This window comes from Bombus pascuorum, chromosome 12 (genome assembly GCF_905332965.1).
Source record: "Bombus pascuorum chromosome 12, iyBomPasc1.1, whole genome shotgun sequence".
Taxonomy (NCBI): domain Eukaryota; kingdom Metazoa; phylum Arthropoda; class Insecta; order Hymenoptera; family Apidae; genus Bombus; species Bombus pascuorum.
In genome coordinates, this window is record NC_083499.1 from 1099865 (window position 1) to 1119465 (window position 19601).

At 35.5% G+C, this 19601-nt stretch overlaps 1 protein-coding gene and 1 long non-coding RNA gene across 3 annotated transcripts in view; both read right to left on the reverse strand.

The window, feature by feature from the left end:
• LOC132912450 (pikachurin-like) overlaps positions 1–19601 on the reverse strand; it is a 248715-nt gene that overhangs the window by 191407 nt on the left and 37707 nt on the right. The gene's annotated exons all lie outside the window — the stretch shown is intronic.
• LOC132912472 (uncharacterized) lies at positions 15016–16514 on the reverse strand. The gene is made up of 2 exons (XR_009659216.1): positions 15966–16514; positions 15016–15137 (listed from the first exon to the last, which is right to left on the reverse strand). It is a non-coding gene; the product is annotated as an uncharacterized LOC132912472 (long non-coding RNA).

Below are 19601 nucleotides of genomic sequence, written 5' to 3' on the forward strand. Positions count from 1 at the left end.
CTTCTGCTCCCTTTCATCGCCGCGTTTCCGCATTTTTACCGATCGTTTTGCGATGTCAGATTTCACCTGGCCATGGTTCACGGGTAGTCGCCGTTTTGAGAACCCCTGACGCCCACCGCCACCCACGCCACAACGAGGGAGTGGGTTTCTATAGCAACGCGCCACTCTCGGACACGTCGTCTACCACTCAAACGAGTAGTATCGTCCGATTTCGAAATCGGACGAAATCCGAGAAATCCGTGTTCCTTCGTGAACGCCTTCAATTAGTCGCAATTATAGATTCGACGTTTTTCTCAAGACGCGATATAGAATTAGTAAAGCTGGTGAATTCGGTCTTTTTTCTCTCTTAGCGAAACCGATCGACTGCTTTATTGGAAACGGGACGTATCGATCAGTGGTTAAACAGCGAAGCCTCGCACGAAATTTCGGCTTCATTTCCCCTCCCTTCCCCTTTCCAGTAATCAGCTTACGCGACGAAAGTACAAAATTTCCGAATTTAGGTCTGTACTTTCGTGCGCTTTTTATAATCAGCTTTCCATCAGGTATGTTCGTCGCAAATCGTAACTAGAACAAGGTTAGATAAATAAGTAGGTAAGTAAGAAAGCACATTTTGTGTTGTTTTTAATTGCTTTCAAGCTAGTGACAAATTGTTTGTCAGACTCTCTTGTTACTTCGTTCTTCGATATAGCAATCTCAAATACAATTTTCTACTTATCGATTATTTGTTAGGTAACCAAGATGTAGAAGATGTTCTGTTTCGTCTTTTTATGACAGGAAAGGAAGATGAACAATGGGCAACGGAAAAATTATTCATCGTCGTAATCGTTAAAATATTTCCTCTGTATGCGTTTGATGCAAATTTATAATCTTATTAACACTACTACGAAATGGTAAACGAAGGTTTGTTTCAAAAAGAATTAAATATTGTAACAGGTATTTTACTCTGAAAAGTGTGAATATTTTCTATATTACAATACACGTATTTTCATATAAAATTCTGTGTATATTGCCTTTCTATTATAGAAGAAACGACAAAATTTTCTCAATGACTATACAAAATTTCGCTGAATTTCGTCGTCAAAATTCACTGAATTTTGTCAAAAATTAAGCTCGAAAAATACTATTGCGCAACGTGTACGAGAATTCTCAGAAGGGAGAATCTCGATGAAAACTCGATTCGATCCAGCAGGAAAACAAGGAAATACGATTTTAAAAATTCAAGTGGGCGAAGGAAAGCGTGGCAAACAGAATTATTGCAAGCAGATTACATCGGTCTATAATAAATAAGCCGGAAAGGAGATTTGAATTTAACTTTGAGAACAGGAATTCCGGATGGCCAGCAGGGATGACCGAGGGAAAATCCTGACGGAGAGGCTGCAAGTCAGACGCGGTTCCAATCGTCACACACATACCAACTGCTGACACAGCCACCGGTCGGAATGTTTGTTTTAGAACCTCAGATCGTTAATCCCGGATCTCCGAAGGCGTGTGGCGATTAACGGCTGGCCGGACCAAACGGATCTACTGCCAGGATTTGTTCTGAAATTTGTGCAAACGGAGGATAACCGCCGTATGATCAAACGAACCCTCAAAAAATATTAATCTAACGTCGAAAATTCATTTCGAGATTCTCTTTGTGACTTCGTGTAGTTTTACGAGATAACGGTCCTGTGGATTTATGGACTTGGAACAAAATCAATAGTATTGATTTAATCTTTCGTTGTGGCGATCTTTTGTTCTATGAAATCCGTTATTGTTTGATATCCATATAAATATAGTTAGTTACCCTAAGTTGATTATTTCATTAGTGAAATATAGTGTATATTTGCCACCATTTGCTTAGTTTTAAATTTGTTCCAGAAATATAGAATTAAGAATATATATTTTAATTTTGCTTTCTTTGTTTGTCTTGTGAAAAGTGGTATTATCTTGTCACTGTCAGACACATCAGAGTTAGGAGATTGTCCTGATTTCAAAGTATCGTAAATTGCTACAATAAACCAGATGATTCTCAAATGTTTTTAATAAAGATTAAGCTTTGAATCACAAGCTGCGCTATATGTAGGAGTAAATACATAGGAATTTTATTTGATATACTAAAACTACAATCCATACGCGAAGGGTTAAGTTATATGTACGTCACATCATATTATATATGTTAAATCAGACAGCTCGTCACCATATTTTACGAATTTTTATAAATTTTAGTATCAGACTATTATTGTCATATAGTTCATACGTGAGTTAGTAAGTTATAATTATTGTATACAGTGAGTTATAATTATTATTAGTCATAGAATAAAATTTTTCAAAGGAAACTATTTATATGCACAGAATCGATCAGTTTTGCTTCTGTATGACTTGTATTATACTCGTATATATGTACATGTATGTATGTATATTCTTATTCGTAAAAAGCTTATAAGACTCTATAACTAGATAAGAATCTATTCTAAGAAACTACTCCTAGAACAGGCAAGAATTATCTGAAACCAGCAGATACTACCATTTCCTGTTTGTGAACATAAACGATTTGATTACGTGACGATGTATCGATCTGTCAATTACTCGGTTTGCCAACGTGTACAAAAATAACCGATTCGATCGCGAAAGCTCATTGGTCGACACGTATGCGAATTAGTCACGCAACCGCATCAACCACTACCATCACCGCCATCAATGCCTGAAAATATTTTTCTCGCTATTGTCGACCATCTGTTATTGATATTCCACAAATAACGTAAATATTCTTCAAAAAACACGGTATTGAGTTAATATAAATAATATTCAAATATCACAATTTCATTGCGCCTTATAAATTCATTGCTCGGAAAAATTATATAGTCTCCAGTGCAAATAATTTTTATTAACCAATATGCGTACATATATGTGGTATATCGCCTCATTTATCGGTTATAATTTCTATTTAAATTCTTGAGAGCTTCGGGGATTCCCTTGTGCACTAATGGCAATTTCTGGATGACCTTCTATTTTGAAGTTAATTAAAGCAGATGAATAATTCTATGAAACGAATTATCGTAGTATATAACAAATTTTGATGAATGAGTTGAAATACAGAATATAAATTACAATACCTATAAGATCCTTACGAGGAAATCTGTCTGATGATTAATACAAATCGCTTTTCATAGTCGACGATCTATTTGTATGGATTTGGGCGAAGATCTACTTTAAGGACGCGTTTTCTTAAAGTTTCTTGAGTACCTTATCGATTAAGAAATTTAAATATTGATGGAAGGAGGGATGTAGCCAATAGGAATTTGAGAATGTGTTGGTCACTTATACTTGCTATGCCTACAAAATTTTGACACTACGAGAATAACATATACATATATGGAAGCTGATAGAAAAAATAAAGACATGTATAGCTACTTAGCCGCTGCAACTGAACGTTTATCTTTCACGTGCGGTCTGTAAAGAACTGAAAATCTGAGTAAACCAGATTTGAATTTAATTTGTTCCAAAAATTCCTATAGGGTCTTGATGAAAGATAATAAAAGCTTCGAATATGGACCACATCCTTAGTGAAAAACTATGGATACCATCCATAATAGAAAAGAGGGGAAAGAACTATATATATTTCAAAAATACAATATCGACTGCAAGTATCATATGTCGACCAAAAGTATAATATGTATCTTTAGCTCTTTTTTTTCAGTTACATTCGAGTCAAAGACTAGTCTGGAGTTCAGCCAACAACTGCCAGCGATTATTCGTCAGCCAGAATATCATTCCACGCGTTGTCCCCGATCGATTCTCATCGAGTCGCGTATCCCGCATGTGCAACGCACGCACGTGCGTGCGCAAATTTCCCGTACGATGGCATGGAACGTGGCGAAACGTTTCACGCGATGCGATCTGTCTCGTGGAAAATCCAGCCGACCGATGAAACGATGAATAGGTCGATTCCTTTTCCCTGAACGGCGAATAGACGCGACTGTCAGCTGTTGAACGTGAAAATGAGACGGATAAGGCTGTTTGCACTGAACGTGTCGTCGAGAAGCTGCACTCTCGATGAATAACGAGTGTACCTCGCACACAGAAGAAGCTTTCTGCGTAGAAAAAGTGTGAACAATCGACGAAATCATCGTTTAATCTTCGCTTAACATAAATCGATATAGGAGGAGGAGAAAGGTGGTTAGAATATTTATGACTGATGAATAAATTTTGTCTCGTTACTTGGTAGCAGCGTTTAAATCTTCGTATACTTACAACGCAGCCCTTTTAACATTAAACACGCAGTTCATTTATAGTTCTGTTTATACCACATGTGATTTCATCATTTCTAAACAATAGTTTCCAACTCTGATCTTCCAACGAACGTACAGGTTTCCATTCGTAATGGACACTTACATTTGGCAATGTTAAGACAACACGAGAAATTACTCATTTCTCCCTCGAAACTCCATTAAAATTAACCAATTAAAAGAACGTGAATTAAAAGAACTTCCGCAAATCTAATCTCCAAATTTCCTTCCTGAAATCCCATTCCAAAACCTACAAAAACAACATCAAATTATCAAACTATCATCAACATCTTAAATTATAAACATGATACTCGAAGAAAGCAGTAATTACCGAACAACTTAATCTAAATTTATTAAGAAGAAAAAAAATAGTCCTTTGAAGACGAGCAGAGAAAAGCATCGATCCACCGAGGTGTTGTATCAAATTCGGTTGACGAGGTTCAACAAGTGCGAGGACGATTACAGCGTAACGGGAACACGCGCCGGTGACGCACAAAATGGCCTCTGCTCTTTTGACGTTCGACCAGGAGGGTAGTGAACGGGCCGTGCTTTAAAAAGTCTAGTTGAAGCTTGTCTGGAGAGGCGAGACGTCCCGGAAGCCGACGCGACGACTGGGTCCCGGCTTTACAAGAAGATCGCGCATGCACGCGCACGAGACGCCTTTCCGTTTGCATGGCTAATTAACCGTTTATTTTAATTATGGGTCGGGGGGAAATTGTCGACGAAGCGGACCCGCTGGCCGACGAACCGTGCAAGCATCGGGAGACCGGAAATCGTTCGCGCGGAAATATCTCAGCGAGACTGCAAAATTCGCGCGAACTTATCACGAAAAAAGGATATCGTGATAAGTAGACTGTGAACATTTGTGCACATTCGTATTTTTAACAAATAGAACCTAGATAGAGATTTGTTTTATCGTTTGAGTTTTAGTATACAGGGTCCGCTCTAGCGACATGTAAAAACGAGCATGATATGGTTGTTTGTGGAAAGATGTAGAAAAACATGTTTTCATTCTGAAATTTGTTTTCGAGGAAATCGAGTTTGCAAATTTTTCAAATATGCTTGAACTTGGTTTATTTCGAATATATAATCAGAACAGGGATGTATAATCGAAATGGTTGGAAGTCGTTCTACGTGTAAAAGTAAGTGAAAATGTAGAATAAAATTATTCGATTTAAGGCTTTATTTTTAAGAGAATAGAGTTTGAACATGTTTGGTTAAGAATCAACCTTGTACATTCGTATGGTAAACTTTTAAATTTATTTATCTCGGAAACAAAGAAACTAGCGGAAACATTTTATTCTACATTTTCCATTTATTTTTACACGCGCAATGACCCACTGTCGATTATTTAGTCCTGTCCAATCCAGAATGAACTGACTCAAGTACAGTTAATACATTTTCAAACTCGATTTTCTTGAAAACTATGCCGAGAATGAAAAGAATTTATTCTATATTTTTTTCTTATTTTTCCGAAAGAAATCACGTCTTACCCGCTTTTACCTGTGTTACGCTTTATTTTGGATATTTCGTGTATTTTCTTGCATGTATCGTATGCATTCCGTGCGCTTTCCAGCGTTTTAATTTTCTATAAATTTAGCCTAGCAATAAATAGACTGTGATATTCCCAGATATTTTTGCAAGCTCAAAGTTTTAAACCATCGTCGATAGGCTTAGAGTTCTATGGGAGTAGAAAAACTATAAATTTTTGCAAGTATGAACTCAAATATATTTATGATTCTTCGAAAAGGATAATCGCAAACTGAATAATATGACTGTAGTACTATTTACGCTGTCCAATATCCTTTTATAAGGACGCTCATTTTTATGACTTGTTAAAACACAGACATAGGGCAAACATTTGCTCTTGGTTATCAATCAAATAGAAGGACCATATTTTGGCGACGGAAAAAATATTTTCGAGTGTATTTGCATCGAACGATATAAATACGATACGTTCTGGATAATTTAATGTTCTCGACAATCGTATTGAGCAAATACGTTTCCAAATAAAACGAGTGGTATTGTTTAACTTGTGTCTACATGATTGTAACCATCGAATCATAAATTAACGAGAAACTAACAAATGAACGAATGTTCGAACTAACAAAAGGAAAGAATATATTATTGTATATTATGTGTATATTGTAACTAGGTAAGGAAACAAAACTAGTCGCTTAACCGGATATTGATCCATCAAGGAGAACTGCGATGCTTCTGATTCGAAAAGCGAGAACAAACATCTTCCTCTCGTTACTATTTGCTCACATATTAATTATTTGATAAAAGAATAAGTTTATTTAAACGAGAAGGGTTTTATTAATACGTTCAATGAAACGACTAAAGAGGGTTGCTCTCGCTGTTGAAGTACCGTATCTTCATTTTGAATTAGGTAAGAAATTGTTTTCTCCTTTAGCGTAAAATTTTCTTTCTAAGTTACTTTTATTAATTTCGAAACACTCTGCAGCTGAGAAAGTATTTCTCTTCATGAAAGAATAAGTGGGAATACACTCGGAAAAAAATCAAATTAGAACAAATAACTTAATTTTCTAAAAAATAAAGTTTTATTAAAACAAAAATTACATTACATTTTAACATTCAGTTTTTATTATATGTTATTATCACTATAAATCATAAACAAACTTTCTTCAATCAATTGATTTGTAATACACAACAATTATTTTATAAAACGTACTAATAATATTCGTCATTTAATTTGTGGAAGCTACAGTTTGTAATTTCTAAATTCATTACCATTACTGTTTGATAAATTGTTATGCAGGAGCTATCCAGCTTGTAGAATCGATGACTGATTCATTTTATGGAATAAAGATTGCAATATGGGGATAAGAAAACTAAGTCGATTACATTTACTCATAGCAAACCAGAATATCGAATGAATTTATGCCGTGAATAGGTAGCCAAGCAATGTTATTAAAAAGAATCTGTAAAAATTGTCTAGAGTACTTTCACCATCGATGATAAATCATTTACATGCGCGGAGTTCTCAATGAAATTAAAAAGAAAGGGAAGGGTAAAGAAAAGAAACAGAAAGAAAGGAAGGAAAGAGTCTTTGACCGAGTATCGATCCAACGACGGCCGTGTTTAAAGAAAATAAAAGAGCAAGCACGTTTTCCTTCGTTGGTTATTTCATCTTAAGTAAATTCGAAAAGCCAATTAAATTTCGAATGGAACCTTGTTACCGTTGAGATATAATTGCCTCGGAATTTTCATTCCTTTATGGCGTTCCTTTAACGATCGTAATTCTTAAACGACGCGACGTTAAAAAACTCGTCGAGCTTCTCTTGGCTTTTCGATCTAATGTGCCAAACGAAGGTGATTTAAAATTCCTCCTCATTTTATATACGAATTTAGATGCTCTTCATGGGAACTTCCAGATTGTGCTGAATAAAAAATACGATTTTCTTAAATGACTGGACGTGCTTGAATTTTTCATGACGTGTCTTTTAGAAACATTTTAGATACTACCGTCGTGATATGAAGATGAGAACCCAGTCTTGAATGTCATCCGTTTTGTTCCTCTTTGCAGGTAAACGTCACTGTAGCGTAGTAAAAACCACAAACGGAATGACATTCTATTGCATATTTAATTACAAAAGCTCCCTTTAAAATCATTCAGTTTCTCGACATATCTGTCTTACTTTACCCTCATTCTCTTTAATTTTACAAAACGTGATGTATTATTAAACGATCCAGCTCCTCAACGTGCCACAAAGTCAAATGTTTCGTAGTACTCAAGTATTTCTTACAGAATTGCTATCGTATTTCCCTGGCATGTTTCTATTTCAAATCCATGCTATTCCCGCTACAGCAGTTCTAATTTCATATCTAAACTAATATATCCCAACTGCACGCGAGCTCAAATCTTTGGTTACTAACGCTCCAAATCCAGGATATATGCGCTTTGCTCCGGCTCGTACGTACTTACATTACTCCTAATAATATTCAGTCTCGATTATAAATGTGCTTTACTTAAAAATACAAGTATGGCTTTACTTAAAAGATTAAAACACTGGATCTTCAAATATTTCAACAGCTGAAGAGACACATATTTGAAGAATGAAAGAATGCTGGACAGGAAATTTTAACTACGGAGAACGTAAAGTACTGACTTTATATGGTTGCCTAGGATAAGATGAGAGATCAAAGTCAAATTGAAGAGTTTCATTTGAAATATATTTGATACATTTTCAAACTCACGAAAAATATACACGGAGTCCATTTTTCGCATCTTAATCGTGAATTCACGTTGCTTTCATTACCCTCTTCGTTTATGCCTGTCTAAGACACTTAATTGTCGAAAATACATAATCGATCAGTTTTACATCAGCAAACACGTTCCTGTACTTATAAAAACGCTTCTTTTCTTCCACTTCCTATCTTGTGCTTTGCATCTTATTCTATTGGAAACTTAAAATATAACGATAGAATTACAAAAATATATACATACAGTTACTAACAAAAGTTAGAAAACGTAATGATCGCTTGAAAATTACTATATATTTTCTATCTTCTGAGGTACATTGGTTGGAAGTAAAAATACCATAGAAATAACAATCCATGCATAAATATACAAGTTTTAATGTTAAGTACCTAAAACGAACAGTGAAATTTGGCGATAACAATGTGATGTTGTTTCTCCCATTCTGCTAGTACAAATAAAAGAAACTATGGAAAGATTCGTTTATCGCGATATTCTGCAGTTGTATGTTGCCATTTGCAAACGAAAAAATGCCAACGGAGTGGTCGTTTCGACAAGATAATAGCTCGAACCGTTCCACTGAATTAATTAAGACATTTCTTCTGGAACAAAATTAATATAATTTAATATAATTATTATTATAATTATATTATATATTATTAAGTGATAATATAATTAAGTGACCAAGTCGATCTTCTGACTTGAATTTAGTTGAATATTCGTGGAATTACGCTAGACGTCAATTAGGAGGTAAATCTTTTACAAATAAAAGGAAATTGATGTAAAACATCACAGAAATATAGTATAAAATATCGATTGCGTGTTGTGGTCGACTAATTGAATCAATGACACGCAAATATTATGCAATCATCAAATCCAAGGATTACCCAATCTCTTATTAGATCATTCTTTATTTAGTTTTTGTTAAAAGTAGTTATGAAATCCAAACAAAATATGTTTCTTTTAACTTTTGTCGCAAAGTTTTATTTTGCTCAACCGATCCAATATTAATTATAGATCTTACTCGAGTATAATCGAAAAAAAACATACTGTAATTTCCCGTATAGACTGTTATCTTTTTATACCATTTTTGATTTCACCCGGTGTATCTTAGAAGATCAAAAATATACATTTTCCAAGCGATCATAATGTTTCTTTACTTTCGTCGGTAAACCTACATCGTTATATAGCCAAGAAACAATTTCGCTAAAAACAAAAATTGTGCGTTTTTGATCAGAATTAGATAAAAAAAAAAAAAAGAAGGAAAGAATTGTATCAATCCCGATGTAAAAGCAGACTAGTCGCGTCGCCGCAGCGCAATCGGTGGTTGAAAATTCCACTTCCACTCCAATTATCTCGTCATAAAGTCATATCGCGTTCGTCGGCGATATTTTTCATTTAGCAAACAGTCCGCTTTCGAACGAGACAGCAATGCAGATTTCAGCGTGCGACACGGACCGGTTCTCTCTCTCTCTCTTTCTCTCTCTCTCTCTCCGGGCACGAGCCAGAATTATCCGCGCGGCCAAGAGAAATGATTTATTGTCGCAACAAGTCACATTAGCGCGCGTTAATTGCGAAGGGTTCGTTACAGTCGCGCGTTGTCCCGCGGCAGTGAGCAACGCTGCAAGGCGCGGCTGAATATTGCACAACGATTCGGCCCTGTGACGGGTTCGGAATCGGGTCGACCGCGATTTTCGGTGGAAAATCAGTCCATCGCCATCCAACGTCACGCCCTACTTCCTCCTCTTCAGAATGTCCACAGTGCCGAACACGGCAACCAACATTACGATTATTTCTCGTCCCATGATCGTGTCGCATTTCCCGATGAACTCGCGATGATATCGATGCTGGCGACGATGGACCATTGTTTCTGCTCGTTCTTACGCTTCGAGATGCTCAGACGATGGCACACGTGGCCTCGTCCTCGTCCTCGATCACGACTTCGAATAATTTCGCTGAAAGCTCATTCTGGCTTTAATGAGTGATACACAGTGGCTGATGAAAGTATTGGAACGATTGTAGGTAGAGTTTTATGAATATATTACGCGCGTCGTGAGGGACATTTCGAAATTTCATTGGCATCGTTGTGAAACTTTACTGTTATAATTAAATTGGTAAAATTTGAAACAAGTCTGAAAATTATATGAACCTTCCAGTAACTCGTTACTTTACCTTTAATACACGATCAATATTCGCCCATAATTGTAATCATTAATTCCCTGTACGCAGGCTTACAAAAGTATTTGAACACTTACCATATTTTATGTATTACGTAAAATGTTTCGAAATTTTAATGGGTCCATAATGAGACAGAATTGAAATATATTAACTATGAAGATTGACAATAGATTAAATTACCCGAAATAATAGGAAATTTTCTATAAATTAACCAACAGATATAATAATATTATAATAATAATAACAATACTTTATCATATATCAGACTTTACTTTACTTAATATATCTTTTCTTATTTGAGGAATAGTTCTTTTAACCCTGATTGAATCAATAAATAACTCACTTCCGTTTAATTAAAGTAGATTACTAATTCAAAAGAAATCTTATGAAATATAAATATGATAAGAAAAATTAGTTTATTGGAGAATAAACCAATGTTTGAAACGATTAGCTTTTTCCCGAGGCATGTAGTATAACACGAGACTGTATGAATTTTCTAGTGATAACTCGAAACGCGATCACGACGAATTGCATTTACGGTAGATGAGAATTCGCGACTCTCATACAAATTAAACTGTTTAATTTTGTCAGGTGTTCTATATGTTTCAACGCAGATAATTGTTTTGACGTTCACGTCATGTATCGCGGGCGCAATAAATTGACACGTCAATCTTGATACCTAGTTACTATTGAACTGCTACACGTACTTCGTCGAGAAATATCATCGAGCTACTAACTGATCGATAGAATTACGAAACCGTCTAGTGGTTGTGCGAAATCTTGCTCTGCTATCACGTGTTTCGTGCAGTTCGAATTATTGAAATGCATCCAAAAATACATTCACCATTCGATAGAAATTATAAAGTGTCCAGCAATTTAACTAATCTTTTCATCTACGATCTTCTGTTTATAAAAAGCATATTTCTGTTATAATTATGGTTGGAAGAAATAAACAGAAAATTTTACGATTGACCGTCCAGTCCATACATCATATAATTTACAAGTCGAACACACATTCATACATCGCAATTTAATTATTTTGTTTGTCTAATACTATCTTACCTAATTTCTGCAGCACTATATTAGTAATCTTATTTATACATTGTAGTTGTTGGTTTCCAGTTTCCAAATCAAAATAAAAAATGGATAATCAATTACAATTTTTATTTTAAAAGAAAATTTCAAATTTACAATTCCAGCGGTGGACAGTTAATAGTCTCCTGGCGTGTAGTCAGAAGATTAATAATAGCTTAACACAGTAACGTTATATTACAACATTTGCATACGTCATTTATCTCAATTCATCTCGTCACATAAGCTGTAGTAAGCTGTAACGTTATCATTACATTAGCATAAGAAGAAAAAAGATTAAATACAACATAACAAATATCCAAGAAAGAGCCACTTATACAACTTATACAAATATTCACATAATTTTTCTTATTATTACTTATGGTAATTCGAGGTAAACGAAGAACCCTCCTAATTATTTGTTATTATTTCTTCTGTTACTTTTTGCTGAATATGGAAACCTTGATCTTATTTTATTACCAACTTTGTTATAATTTATAGATTATATTATATATATGTCATAGACAAATACAACGTACATCCTTACGTAATATACGAATGTAATGTTTTGTACTATCCACAAAGGCAACTTGTAACCAACCACCTGTACATGCAGAAGTCTCACTGTACTTTAAAACAATAAAGGAAAACAGCGAAACAAAGAAAACAGTACTAGCGCGACGGTGAAAACTAAAATTCGAATTTACGTAACGTGAGAATACAGACGGGGTTCCCGTTCCTGGATATTTCGAGTTTCTCTTGTAGCGTGTCAAAGTTTGCTTGCGTTTGAAAAATTTCAAGCTCGTTCGAACCTGAAACTTTCCAACGTTAGAGTCCTCGACGATAAAAAAACGACATGTTTTTCCAAGAAGATACTCGAATATAAAAGAAAACTTCCTGCTGAATTGGAAATCTCGAAAGTCGTACGAAATTCGTCGTACAAATTTTATATGAAGTTGAACAATATCTGACTTTTAATTTACGTCATAAGAAAAAATGTATGAATGAAAAAAAAAGAGAAAGTTCGCGTGCTTCAGAGCCGTAACATCGTTCGGATGATCCCCGTAAGCCATTTTCCTCCAAAAGAAATAAATTAGAAACGACTGTTCCGCGATTCGATCCTTAGATTTCTGCGTAGCACGCGTTCCCTGGCGCGTCTCTGTCGATTTATCGGCCGATAAAATTTTATCTTCGACCCACGTACGTATAAACCGACGACGACTACGCTTGCCAATGCGCCAGGTTTACACGATTGGAGTCCTCACGAACTTGCATCATGCTGACTCGGTAGCTGTCGCGAAGTACCAATTTTTCTTCACGTTAGAACAGAAGACCTTAAAACTTTGACGATAAAGTAATTGGCGTTTCAATCAAAAATATTGTTGCAATGCGAATGCATCAATTTTTAAGTATCGCAGTGTGATTATTTTAATTTTAAAACAGTACATTGTGCATATTTCGATTTCAAAACGGAACATTGCGCGATCGTTTCAATTCTAAAATATTGGAATGTGAATATTTCAAATTTAACACAATGCAAAGTGAATATTTAAAGTTTACAAAGTTGCAATGTGGATATTTCAATTTTACGACATTCTAATGTGAGTATTCCAATTTTACAACATAGTAATATAAATATTTGAATTTTTAGACATTTCCAAGTGAATATTAAAAATTTTCAATATTACAATCCGGACATTTCAGTTTCACGATATTCCAGTATGAATATTCCAATTTCACAATATTACAACGTGAACGTTTCAATTTAGAAATATTACAAGGCAAATATTTCAATTCTTAAGCATCGAAAAGCGTATATTTACAGTTTTTACAGTTACAATTTGAATATTTGACTATTGCAATTTTAGAATATCGCAATGTGAATATTTTGCATCAAATGTGAATTGAATTTCCCTGATACGTAACGTAAGCTGTAACGAGACGTAACGTCAATTGACGTGACCCAAACAGGGAAACGTTAATAGATGCAAAAAGAGTCACGAACATAAATCATATACGGAAATATTTTCACGACTTCAGAAACACGTCATACTACGTATGTTCAAGTAGAGCCATATTCTAGATGGAAGATTTTGCTGGTAAGTAATTTGAAAATGGAAGCAGAGAACACTGATTAATTTTACTAACGAGAGTTGTGGAAGAAGGAAGTGCAAAAAAAATAGAAGAGTACGAGATAAGAGTTTATACAAGAGGTGTGAATAGAAAGGATGACGTAGCCTATCCGGAGAGAACGTCCGCCCCAAGCTCAAATGTAATCCTTCGCTTGACTAATAGATTTTTAATTACGGGAAGAGACCAATCTGTGACACTGTGAAGAGTATGACACTTGTAAGATGAGGCAGAGACATTAACAAGGTGTCATACAGCGACACGAAGAACCTATATATATATATATACTGTCATATATACTATTAACACTTTATTTCAGGTCATGAAATCTTAACGAAAGAAAAACGAAAAGTAATATTATAGATAACACTGAAACAAATTCAATGATGTTATAAGAATGCTTATTTGTAATAACATGTTTAGAAAATCATTCCTACTGAGCTTCGTAATTTCTAAAATAAGTACATTGTACAGTGACTACGAAATGTTTATGCGGATTCTCTTATTATCTAATGAAACGAGTTTTTACCAGGCTTCACATTTCATTTTCATAGCATAAAATGTGTGTAGTCGTACAAAAGTACTCCTAACTGAATGATGTAAAATTTAATATACGAGGACTTAATTAATTAATATGCAAATGTTATATGTAATAAAAGCAATATTATGCAAATATTTTTTGCAGCCACTGTATGCATCTTAAAAACAAATCGTTGAAATATTTTGTTGGCCAATTTAACTAAATTCAAGTGGCGATACAGCATGATAACAACGTTTCTGTCCGTACAGGTCGTTTGGACAGAGGCAAAAAAGGATCTAACAAATCGCTGTTCTTGCTGATGCATGCTCGTTGGTGGAGCAGTGACGATATATTTTCCCAACTTAAAAGACTTGACAACGTTTTCACAGAAAGTACCGGTCGCGTCCATAGAACGAACGTCAACGTGATTAATTGCACGCTGACCAACACAGGAGAAAGTAACCGCTGCTGCAGAGACTCCGAAACCGACTATCGATCCATGTTAAGCAGTCGACAGCCACTGTCGTTGCTCGCGCTACGAGAGCCCCGACCGGCCATTAAACCCGGCAACTTTTTATCCATCGGGCTCGCTCTGTTTCGACGGGGTTTCTTTTTGCGTTTCACGCGGCAAAGTGGACTCTCAAGCTGGATGCACGTATCCGACAGAATGAGCCACATAGGATTCGCGCATTTCTGTTAACGTCCTTACTTGTGCACAACGTTGTAGCTTAATTCCGTATTATTTATCCTGAGGCGAGAAAAGCGTTGAGAATTATTATGAATTTTTATTATCTATTTCAGGAAATTCGTGCATTTATGAGAAATTTAGAGGTGCAAAATATACACAAAAATTGCTTTCACCATGGGATTTGTTTTTGTGTGCGTGCGGGCTTGTGACACAGTTATATGTTAATGATTATACGAATTCAGAAGAGTATTGAGGATTACTGTAAATTTTTATTATCTGTTTGCGAAGATTTATCCATTTATGGGAAATTCAGAGGTGCAAAAATACACAGAATTTCTTTCTCAGCGTGATTTCTTTTTATGTACGTTCTTGCAACATAATTACGCACAGGTATCGCTACGTTCACGGAGGACGGAAATAAAAAAGTGGGAATTGCGTTAGATGGAAATTATGAATGAACAGTTTTCCTACAAGAATAAAAATTGTAATTGATCGCAGTTTCTCGCGTTTATTTAAAACCTAGAAATTAACGAACGTAAAAGAAATAGTATGCTTTTGTAATTTCATTGCAATAATTTGAATAATCTTGTATTTAAGTGTACAGAAATTTCAATGTTTTATTGTCGACGAAAAAATTATAAATTTATATGCTAACTATATATCGTTTCGTTAAATTGATTTTTTACCATTATATCGATCCAATATCAAGGAATAAATTCAATTTAAAAATCTAGGGACAGACGAGACTTAAGCGACAAACGTGGTAGTGTCCCTCTATTTAGAACACTTTTAAGAAAATCCAAGCTGCTAGTGCAAAGCATGAGACAAAGTTTAATTCGCGTTTCTGCAGATCATCATTCCCTCGGTTGTTTACAAGCGTGGACCTACCGCATTCAGAGGATCGCGAAGCTCCTCGAGCTCGATTGAATGAGTTTAACCGGGTGTAAAGTAGTGTCTGTCGGTCGTTTTCCTTTTCATCGTGGGCGCGGTGAAACGGAAGTTGCTCGAAACTTGTTGCGTCGACAAGCCGAAGCCCTCGCTTTCCAGGAGTTGTCTGATGAAAGGAGACGAGTCGCTTTGGAAAACGAAGAACAAGAGTCTGTTCCCAAAGGAGTCTACGTTTTACGAAAAATACCTCGTCAAATTGAAAAGAAAAAGCATAGTACAATTATTATTAAGTCTCTACCGTCTAAGTCTATCGTTTTCGACGAATTTTACCACCAAGTTTCGCAATTGAATAGTTGCGAACATGGAAGTTTCTCGCGAGAATCGAACAAAATTGGCGAAATTTTGAGGTTTTATATCTATCAGATAATTTCGAAACCAAAATAAAATGATGGCTTGATCCATTGATAGTTCGAGATTATAATAAGCATTTCCGTTTGAATATTCTTCTACGTTTTTGCATATTGTACATTTTTGCACAAAATAAGTGTGAAAGAGTGCAGTTTAATAATAAATGTGAAAACATATGTTACACAAATTTTAATTCCTCGTAATAAGTTGTGTTATTGTTTAAACGCATTTCAGTGTGAAAATCGATGTCATACCAGCTTCGAATCCAAATCACTTCGTTTTTCCTTTAAATATTACAGATATGTAATAGAACTTTCCATGGAATGTTACATTTTGAAGAATTGTATGTAATAGACGTAAAAACAAAAGGATCACTATAAACCCATGAATCGAACAATAAAATTTAAAAAAACTAATGGGTTAACCCTCTATCTTTGTATAGATAACAACGTAGTTAAAAATGGACAAAATCGAAAGCACCGAGTATAATAGCGATTGATTCGTCGTAGAATGGCCCAATACCGATTAACCAACAGTCAAATCGATTAAATTCTGCGGCAAAAAGTTTCGAATTCCCTTTTTCGAATGTCAAGAATTTGGAAGTTTTTCAGAGAACTAGGGAAAGAATATGAAATGGGAAGAAGAACAGAAACGATGATTTTGTGTAATAGATTCTCAGGAAACGAATATGGAAGTAATAACGCCATGAATGTTGAATACCAAATAGATGACGTGAAAGCGAAACCTTTGGTCTATCGAATATCGATGCTGAACTACTTTATTGTAATACATTTTCAGTGGTAGGTTAACCCGTTACGCGATTCATATAGCTTGTGATCGATTAAGAACGTACGCGAGATATGCCATTACTTTCTAGAAACTCTTTCAAAATAATTGAAAAGCTCTCTTTCTATCACTCGGTAGAATGAGCTGTAAGATAGCAATTAACCAAATGATATATGTATTTGTTTTCGATAAAAGTCTCAGATTTCAGTGTGTTATGTCGATTATACGAAAATATCCAGAAAAGATGCGTTTTTTTATTAGTAACGAATAAAAAATCATTTTTCTCGTTGATTAAAAAAGAATTCGATACAAGAGGGAAACTTTCCCGAATCTTTTCTTTCAATGAAATATCGGAGAAATTATAAAAAGGAGCCTGAAAATTTAATAAACCTCGTTGACCAATAAGCCCCAAGTAAGAGACCCTAATAAAACTGATACGTCGTCTAAATCCATGTAATGAACGCGCAAGCTCCGATGATCCAATAAAACCGCAATTAACTCTTTTACGATACGACAGTGGGGAGAGTGTACGGTTTACAAACTCGGCCATGGAACTGCACCCTGAATCCAATACAAATTAGCCTCCTAATTACTCTCATTAATAACGATATTCAACGATCCTTTCAGGCCACCCGACGGCGTGGTACAAAAAAGCCTTGCGATCGTTCGATAAAAAGCTGCTCAGACGTGGATTAAGCCTCCGGCACTGAATTCACTGGTAATGAAGCACGAGTTCGACGCCAAGTGGCGATCACTTCAGAACGAGGGTCGCTTCCACCTCCTTTTCGTCTCGATCCATTACATCACGTAAATATTTATCGATGGTTTATTAATCGCACGAATTATATTTTTGAAACGAAGCGCATTACGTTATGGATTTGACGGACGTGTATATACTAAAAGATGCAATTAACCACACGTAGAATACAGAGATTAAAAGATGGTTAGTCAAAGGAATGCGCGTGAGATTGGTTATTGGATTGGACTGATAGATCCAACACGATCACGAAAATAGGTGATCAAATGAACGATAGAGAATACTTGCCTTAAATACTTCTCCAAATTAAAAAAGTTATAGCATAAGAAGTAATATCTTGGTTTAAATGATTTTCGGTAGGAATAGTCATTATACAATACATTTTCTTGCTTACCTGTGACCATTATCGATGGAAATTGATATTGGTTACAAATTACCATTATAGGTGATGAGGACATTTTTTGGTCATTGGTAACCGATATTGGTAACCGGAAATTGGTTTTGGTTACCGATAACCATTATCGATGACGCAATTTGTCGTTTTGCAACGATACGATATATACTAGTTTATATATTTACGCGATATATACTGTTATGTACTTGTATTAAATATACTACGATGTAGCGCGATAGTACAGAAATAAGTACGATACTATAAGAGCATTTGTTTTATTAAAATTGATTACTTTGCCACTAATCTTTTGACAAAGATTAGAGACATCCGTGGCAAATTTAATTAACGTTTAAAGCACAACATGTGGATGGATCAGCGTAACGTTATATTCGTAGTTCTTTCAATAATATATTTATTACTGCCACATTGGGTGCGACTGTTCCGTCGCAGTGAAATACGTGTCGGACGTGTCCCGACTTTGAAGAGCGAGAAACAAATTGAAGCGTCAGAAAAGACCCAATACGAAGTCCGTCACGAATGAAGTTATAACAAGTCCAAAAATGAAACCGTGCACAAAGTATATGCACATTCGTATAATTTACAATTTTATGGTATTAACACCTCACGCAGATAATGAAAAGAACCAGCTTCTTTATATGTATAAGCTTTTCATCGTAAACATAAAATCGCATCTTCCTAAATCTCAACGAATAAACCCATTTTCCTAGGAACCTTTACTCGACCACCGTGAGATGATACTTCTCTATAAAAGTGCAAACAAAATCGCGTGCAAGTGAGCGAGTTGACAAAAGGGGAGCGATAGAATCGTGGCTGATCGAACCGTTTCCGGGTTAAAATCGCGACGATGGTCGCAAACAGAATGGAGACGATCGTGAAGAAGAAGCCGTGAATATCGCCGTTTCGCTTTATGAAAGCTTTTTGCACACAGAAATTTGGCGCATCCTTCGGGACGTTGTTACAATATTCTCAGAATCGATGGATTTTCGGGTTTCCTGTAATGCTAATGCCCCAATAGTTGATTTTCGCCACTGTTCGATGTTCGCCGGTGGATAACAAACGAAATAAAGAAGGAGCGTGCGAAAGTCACAAGATAAACACGAATGGAGATAAAACGGGTCGTGATCTTTGAAAACAACTGCAACTCGTCTGTACGGAAAACTTCTCCCTCTAAACTGCTTAGCGACGATCTTGTCGACGTTCGACTTTTGCCAAGGATTATCTAGAAGAAGCAACGAGAACGTTATCCGGGGCGCCGGCGAAACGAAGTTTG